Source organism: Ceratotherium simum, chromosome 7, assembly GCF_057802395.1.
Source record: "Ceratotherium simum simum isolate JZ-2026a chromosome 7, ASM5780239v1, whole genome shotgun sequence".
NCBI classification, from domain to species: Eukaryota; Metazoa; Chordata; class Mammalia; order Perissodactyla; family Rhinocerotidae; genus Ceratotherium; species Ceratotherium simum.
In genome coordinates this window covers 25,991,161-25,998,315 of record NC_141906.1, presented here as the reverse complement: position 1 = coordinate 25,998,315, position 7,155 = coordinate 25,991,161, and positions in this window count along the sequence as shown.

Sequence of the window (7,155 nt, the reverse complement as noted above, 5' to 3'; positions counted from 1 at the left end):
AAAACTTCCCTAACCTAAGGAAGGAAACAGACATCCAGGTACAGGAGGCACAGAGAGCCCCAAACAAGATAAACCCAAAGAGGCCTACACCAAGACACATCATAATCAAAATGTCCAGAATTAAAGATAAAGAGAGAATCCTAAAAGCCGCAAGAGAATGTCAAGTTACATACAAAGGAAACCCCATAAGGCTATCAGCTGACTTCTCAGCGGAAACCTTACAGGCTAGAAGAGAATGGCATGATATATTTAAAGTGCTAAAAGGAAAAAACTTACAGCCAAGAATACTCTACCCAGCAAGGTTATCGTTCAAAATGGAAGGAGAGATCAAAATTTTCCCAGATAAGCAAAAATTAAAGGAGTTTGTCACCAAGAAACCAGTGTTACAAGAAATGTTAAAGGGACTGATTTAAGGGGAAAAGAGAAGACCACAAATAGGAAAAATTATCTATTTCCACGATTAGAACGTACTGGATACAAATGCACAAAAAAGAGGTTAGATATGATATAAAAAACATAAAAGGAGGGAGGAGGGTAGTTAAAGAGTACAGCTTTCAGACAGAGGTCAAACTAAAGTGACCATCAATTCTGTATAGAAGAAGTAAGGAACAGAGAAGGACTACTAAAACACTGAGGGGAAAAAAAAAATAAAGTTAAAAAATGGCAGTAAGTACATACTTATCAATAGCTACTTTAAATGTTAATGGACTAAATGCTCCAATTAAAAGGCATAGGGTGGCTGACTGGATAAAAAAACAAGACCCATGTATATGCTGCATACAAGAGACACACTTCAGACCTAAAGACACTCACAAACTGAAAGTGAAGGGATGGAAAAAGATACTCCACGCAAATGGCAATGAAAAGAAAGCTGGGGTAGCAGTACTCATATCAGACAAAATAGACTTTAAAACAAACACTGTAAAAAGAGACAAAGAAGGGCATTACATAATGATCAAGGGAACAATCCAACAAGAGGATATAACACTTGTAAATATCTACGCACCCAATGTAGGTGCACCTAAATATATAAAGCAATTATTAACAGACATAAAAACAGAAATAGACAGTAACACAATAATAGTAGGGGACTTTAACACTCCACTTACACCAACGGATAGATCATCCAAACAGAAGATCAATAAGGAAACATTGGCCTTAAACGACACACTAGAACAGATGGACCTAGTAGATATATACAGAGCATTCCATCCAAAAACCGAAGAATACACATTCTTTTCAAACGCACATGGAACATTCTCCAGGATTGATCACATATTAGGCCACAAAACAAGTCTCCATAAATTTAAGAAGATTGAAATAATACCAAGCATCTTTTCTGACCACAATGGTATGAAACTAGAAATCAACTATAGGAAGAAAATCAGAAAAGCCACAAATACATGGAGATTAAACAAAATGCTACTGAACAACGACTGGGCTAACGAAGAAATCAAAGAAGAAATCAAAAAATACCTGGAGACAAATGAAAATGAAAATACGACATGCCAGAATTTATGGGATACAGCAAAAGCGGTTCTAAGAGGGAAGTTTATAGCAATACAGGCCTATCTCAACAAACAAGAAAAATCTCAAATAAACAATCTAACAATGCACCTAAAGGAACTGGAAAAAGAAGAACAAACAAAGCCCCAAATCAGTAGAAGAAGGGAAATAATAAAAATCAGAGCAGAAATAAATGAAATGCAGACCAAAAAAACAATAGAAAAAATTAATAAAACCAAGAGCTGGGTCTTTGAAAAGATCAACAAAATAGACAAACCTTTAGCTACACTCACCAAGAAAAAAAGAGAAGAGGCACAAATAAGTAAAATCAGAAATGAAAGAGGAGAGGTTACAACAGACACCTCAGAAATACAAAAGATTATAAGAGAATACTATGAAAAACTATATGCCAACCAATTCGACAATCTGGAAGAAATGGATAAATTCTTAGAATCATACAACCTTCCAAAACTGGATCAAGAAGAAGTAGAGAATTTGAATAGACCAATCACCAGTAAGGAGATCGAAACAGTAATCAAAAACCTCCCCAAAAATAAAATTCCAGGACCAGACGGCTTCCCTAGTGAATTCTACCAAACATTCAAAGAAGACTTAATACCTATCCTTCTCAAACTCTTCCAAAAATTGAGGAGGGGGAAGCTCCCTAACTCATTCTACGAAGCTGACATTACCCTGATACCAAAACCAGACAAGGACAACACAAAAAAGAAAATTACAGGCCAATATCACTGATGAACATCGATGCGAAAATCCTCAACAAAATACTAGCAAATCGCATACAACAATATGTTAAAAAGATTATACACCATGATCAAGTGGGATTTATTCCAGGGATGCAGGGATGGTTTAACATTCGCAAATCAATCAACGTAATACACCACATTAATAAAATGAAGAACAAAAATCACATGATCATCTCAATAGATGCAGAGAAAGCATTTGACAAGATCCAGCATCCATTTATGATAAAAACTCTGAATAAAATGGGTATAGAAGGAAAGTACCTCAACATAATAAAGACCATATATGAGAAACCCACAGCTAATATCATCCTCAATGGTGAAAAACTGAAAGCTATCCCTCTAAGAACAGGAACCAGACAAGGATGCCCACTGTCACCACTCCTATTTAACATAGTATTGGAAGTCCTAGCCAGAGCAATCAGGCAAGAGAAAGAAATAAAAGGGATCCAAATTGGAAAGGAAGAAGTGAAACTGTCACTATTTGCAGATGACATGATTTTATATATAGAAAACCCTAAAGAATCCACCAGAAAACTTTTAGAAGTAATAAACGAATATGGTAAAGTTGCAGGATACAAAATCAACATACAAAAATCAGTTGCATTTCTGTACACTAACAACGAAGTAGCAGAAAGAGAAATTAAGAATACCATCCCATTTACAATTGCAACAAAAAGAATTAAATACCTAGGAATAAACTTAACCAAAGAGGTGAAAGATCTGTACACCGAAAACTATAAAACATTTCTGAAAGAAATTGTAGAAGACACAAAGAAATGGAAAGATATTCCATGCTCTTGGATTGGAAGAATTAACATAGTTAAGATGTCCATACTTCCTAAAGCCATCTATAGATTCAATGCAATCCCTATCAAAGTTCCAACAACATTTTTCACAGAAATAGAACAAAGAATTCTAAAATTTATATGGAACAACAAAAGACCCCGAATAGCTAAAGGAATCCTGAGAAAAAAGAACAAAGCTGGAGGTATCACACTCCCTGACTTCAAAATATACTACAAAGCTATAGTAACCAAAACAGCATGGTACTGGCACAAAAACAGACACACAGATCAGTGGAATAGAATCGAAAGCCCAGAAATAAACCCACACTTTTATGGACAGCTAATCTTTGACAAAGGAGCCAAGAACATACAATGGGGAAAAGAAAGTCTCTTCAACAAATGGTGTTGGGAAAACTGGATAGCCATATGCAAAAAAATGAAAGTAGATCCTTACCTTACACCATACACAAAAATTAACTCCAAATGGATTAAAGACTTGAATGTAAGACCTGAAACTGTGAAAGTTCTAGAAGAAAACATAGGCAGTACGCTCTTCGACATCGGTCTTAGCAACATCTTTTCAAACACCACATCTGACCGGGCAAGAGAAACAATAGAAAAAATAAACAAATGGGACTACATCAAACTAAAAAGCTTCTGCACAGCAAAGGAAACCATCAACAAAACGAAAAGACAACCTAACAATTGGGAGAAGATATTTGCAAACCATACATCTGATAAGGGCTTAATCTCCAAAATATATAAAGAACTCATGCATCTCAACAACAAAAAACTACCAACCCAATTAAAAATGGGCAAAAGACCTGAACAGACATTTCTCCAAAGAAGATATACAGATGGCCAACAGACACATGAAAAGATGTTCAAAATCACTAATTATCAGGGAAATGCAAATCAAAACTACAATGAGATATCACCTGACGCCCGTCAGAATGGCTATAATTAACAAGACAGGAAACAACATGTGTTGGAGAGGATGTGGAGAGAAGGGAACTCTCATACACTGCTGGTGGGAGTGCAAACTGGTGCAGCCACTATGGAAAAGAGTATGGAGATTCCTCAAAAAATCAAGGATAGAACTACCATACGATCCAGCTATTCCACTGCTGGGTATTTATCCAAAGAACTTGAAAACACCAATTTGTAAAGGTACATGCACCCCTGTGTTCATTGCAGCGTTATTCACAATAGCCAAGACTTGGAAGCAACCTAAGTGCCCATCAAGGGACGAATGGATAAAGAAGCTGTGGTATATATACACAATGGAATACTACTCAGCCATAAGAAACGACGAAATCCAGCCATTTGTGACAACATGGATGGACATTGAGGGTATAATGCAAAGTGAAATAAGTCAGAGGGAGAAGGTCAAATACCGTATGATTTCCTTCATTAAGTAGTAGATAGTGACAACAATGGACGGATACATAGGGACAGAGATTGGATTGGTGGTTGCCAGAGGGGAGGGGGGGAGGGAGGAGGGTGAAAGGGATAATTTGGTGCATGTGTGTGGTGATGGGTTGTAATTAGTATTTTTGTGGTGAACATGATGTGGTCCATGCAGAAATAGAAGTGCAATGATGTACACCTGAAATTTTTACAATGTTATAAACCAATGTTACTGCAATAAACAAAAAATTTAAAAGAATACAGAGGCTCTGGATCATTCATACATTGCTGGTGGGAATGGAAAGTGGTTCAGCCACTCTGGCAAATATTTGGCAGTTTCTTATAAACTAACCATGCACTTACTTCATGGCCTAGCAACTGCTCTTTTGGACATTTATGTCAGAGAAATGAAAACTTATGTTTATACAGAAATCTGTACACACATGTTCATAGCAGCTTTTTTTTGTTAATTGCTAAAAACTGGAAACAACCTAAATGGCTTTCTGTGGGTGAATAGCTAAACAAACTGGAACATCCATGCAATGGATTACTGCTCAGCAATTAAAAGAAATGAACTATTGATACATGCAACAACTAGATGCTTCTCAAGAGAATTTTGCAGAGTTAAAAAACAAAAGTCAATGATTCCATTTATGTAACTTTCTTGAATAACAAAATTTAGATATGGAGCATAGACTAGCAGTTGCCAGAGGTTAGAGATGAGAGGGGAGAGAAGGAAGAAAAGTGGGTATATCTATAAAGGAGTAGCATGAGGTAGCATTGTTAAGATGGATCAATTATATATCTTGACTGTGGTGGTAGATACATGAATCTACACATGTGCTAAAATTACACAAAGCTATACACACAAATGAGTGCATGTAAAACTGATGACATTTAAATAATTTCCGTGGATGGTACCCATGTCCATTCGCTGACTTTGATTTTGTACTATAGTTATGTAAGATGTTATCATTGGGTGAAAGGTCCACAGGATCAACTTATATATGTTTTTGCAACTTCTTATGAATTTATCATTATTTCGAAATAAAAAATTTAAGAAAACAAATACCCTTAAAATATAAAGAATTTTTTTATTTTAATATAGAAGTTGTAATGAAACTCTGTGTGCGTGTGCTCCTATGAAACCTAGGGGACCATCTGTGTTGCTGGGAGCTAGTGAAACCCTGGAGATATTCTTTGAATATCCTAATAATATGCTCCGATTGTTCATTGGTCTGTGAGTGGTGGGAACAGTAATTAGATTAGGAGATACAAGTCTTATACATCTTGGAAAATGTCTTCCAAACATAGAATATCAACACAGAAACTGTTGTAGACATAGAAATGTGCAGGCTAAACTCCCCATCAAGGAAAGGCTTGCTGTCCAGCTCTGGGAGTGTGGTCAGCAGACAGCCTCCAAATCCCAGCACATACAGTATCTCTCTCAGGTGCAGAGAGCCACTTTGCTCAAGACTATGACATTCCTTCTCAGGTGACTAAGTGAGGAGAGATTTTAAAAGCCTGGGCTTTCCAACCCCAACATGGGGTAATACTGTTGGGTAATACTTGCTCCAAAGCTTCCTACTAGGTTGGATGAGCCTTTGGCAGCCTGTATCTCAGTTTGATTTCTTCCTCTGCCAAATTCTGCTTCCTCTTATTTTTTTTCAAAGGTGTTAACCTCTAATAAAAACCTTTCACCCCAAACTCTGTCTGAGCACCTGCTTTTGGAGAACCCCACATGTGACAGGAACATAATCAGTTATCAGGTGGCTTGGCCATCCATGAAGGTATAAACTTCATTGCTTAACAAGAATCTGAATGTTGGATAGAAAGACTCTAGGGAATAAAATATGTCATCCCACAGGCGATATCATGACTGTTTCTGCTAACAAGATAAAGTTGTAACTATGTGAAAGGGTGCAACAGAGTGCATCCAAGTATGATTATAATCTCCAGGGTCCTTCTGAGGTCAGAAAATAATGTAGGCTAATCAAAGGCACAAAATTAACCTGGACACAAAAATCATTCTTGATCCCAACCCCACTCCATAGACAAAATTCCATTTGTGGTGAAGTTAAAACGAAGCTATCACAAAATAACTGAGGGATTTTATTCATTGATTTTGGATTTAAGAGTTCTTACATATCACACACAAACAAGAACCATAAATAAATAAACGTTAACGATGACTTATTTTTGTGAAAAGATATTATTAAGAAAATTAAAAGGTCAGCTACAGAGTAGTAAAGATATTTGCTATACCTATATCTGACATAATTCATATCAAGAATTTATAAATAACACATGAAAATCATTAAGAAAATGACAACCTATTTTTTAATGGGAAAAAGACTGGAATAGGTACTTTACAAATAGGCAAGTGACCAATAAATACCCGAAAATGTGTGCAACATTATTAGTCATCCAGGAAATGCAAATTAAAACCCCAATGAGATACCACTACACACTCAGTAGAATGGCTTTTTAAAAACCCCAAAAATGCCTAGTGTTGTTAAGGATGTAAACCAATCTAGGCTCATGAAATGCTAATGAAATATAAAATTATACAATTACTTTAAAAAATATTTGATAGTATCTACTATAAATGAACATATGTTTATACAAGAAATTGTGTATGATTAGGCTCAACAGTAATTCATATCTATGTGCACAAAACAAACAATCAA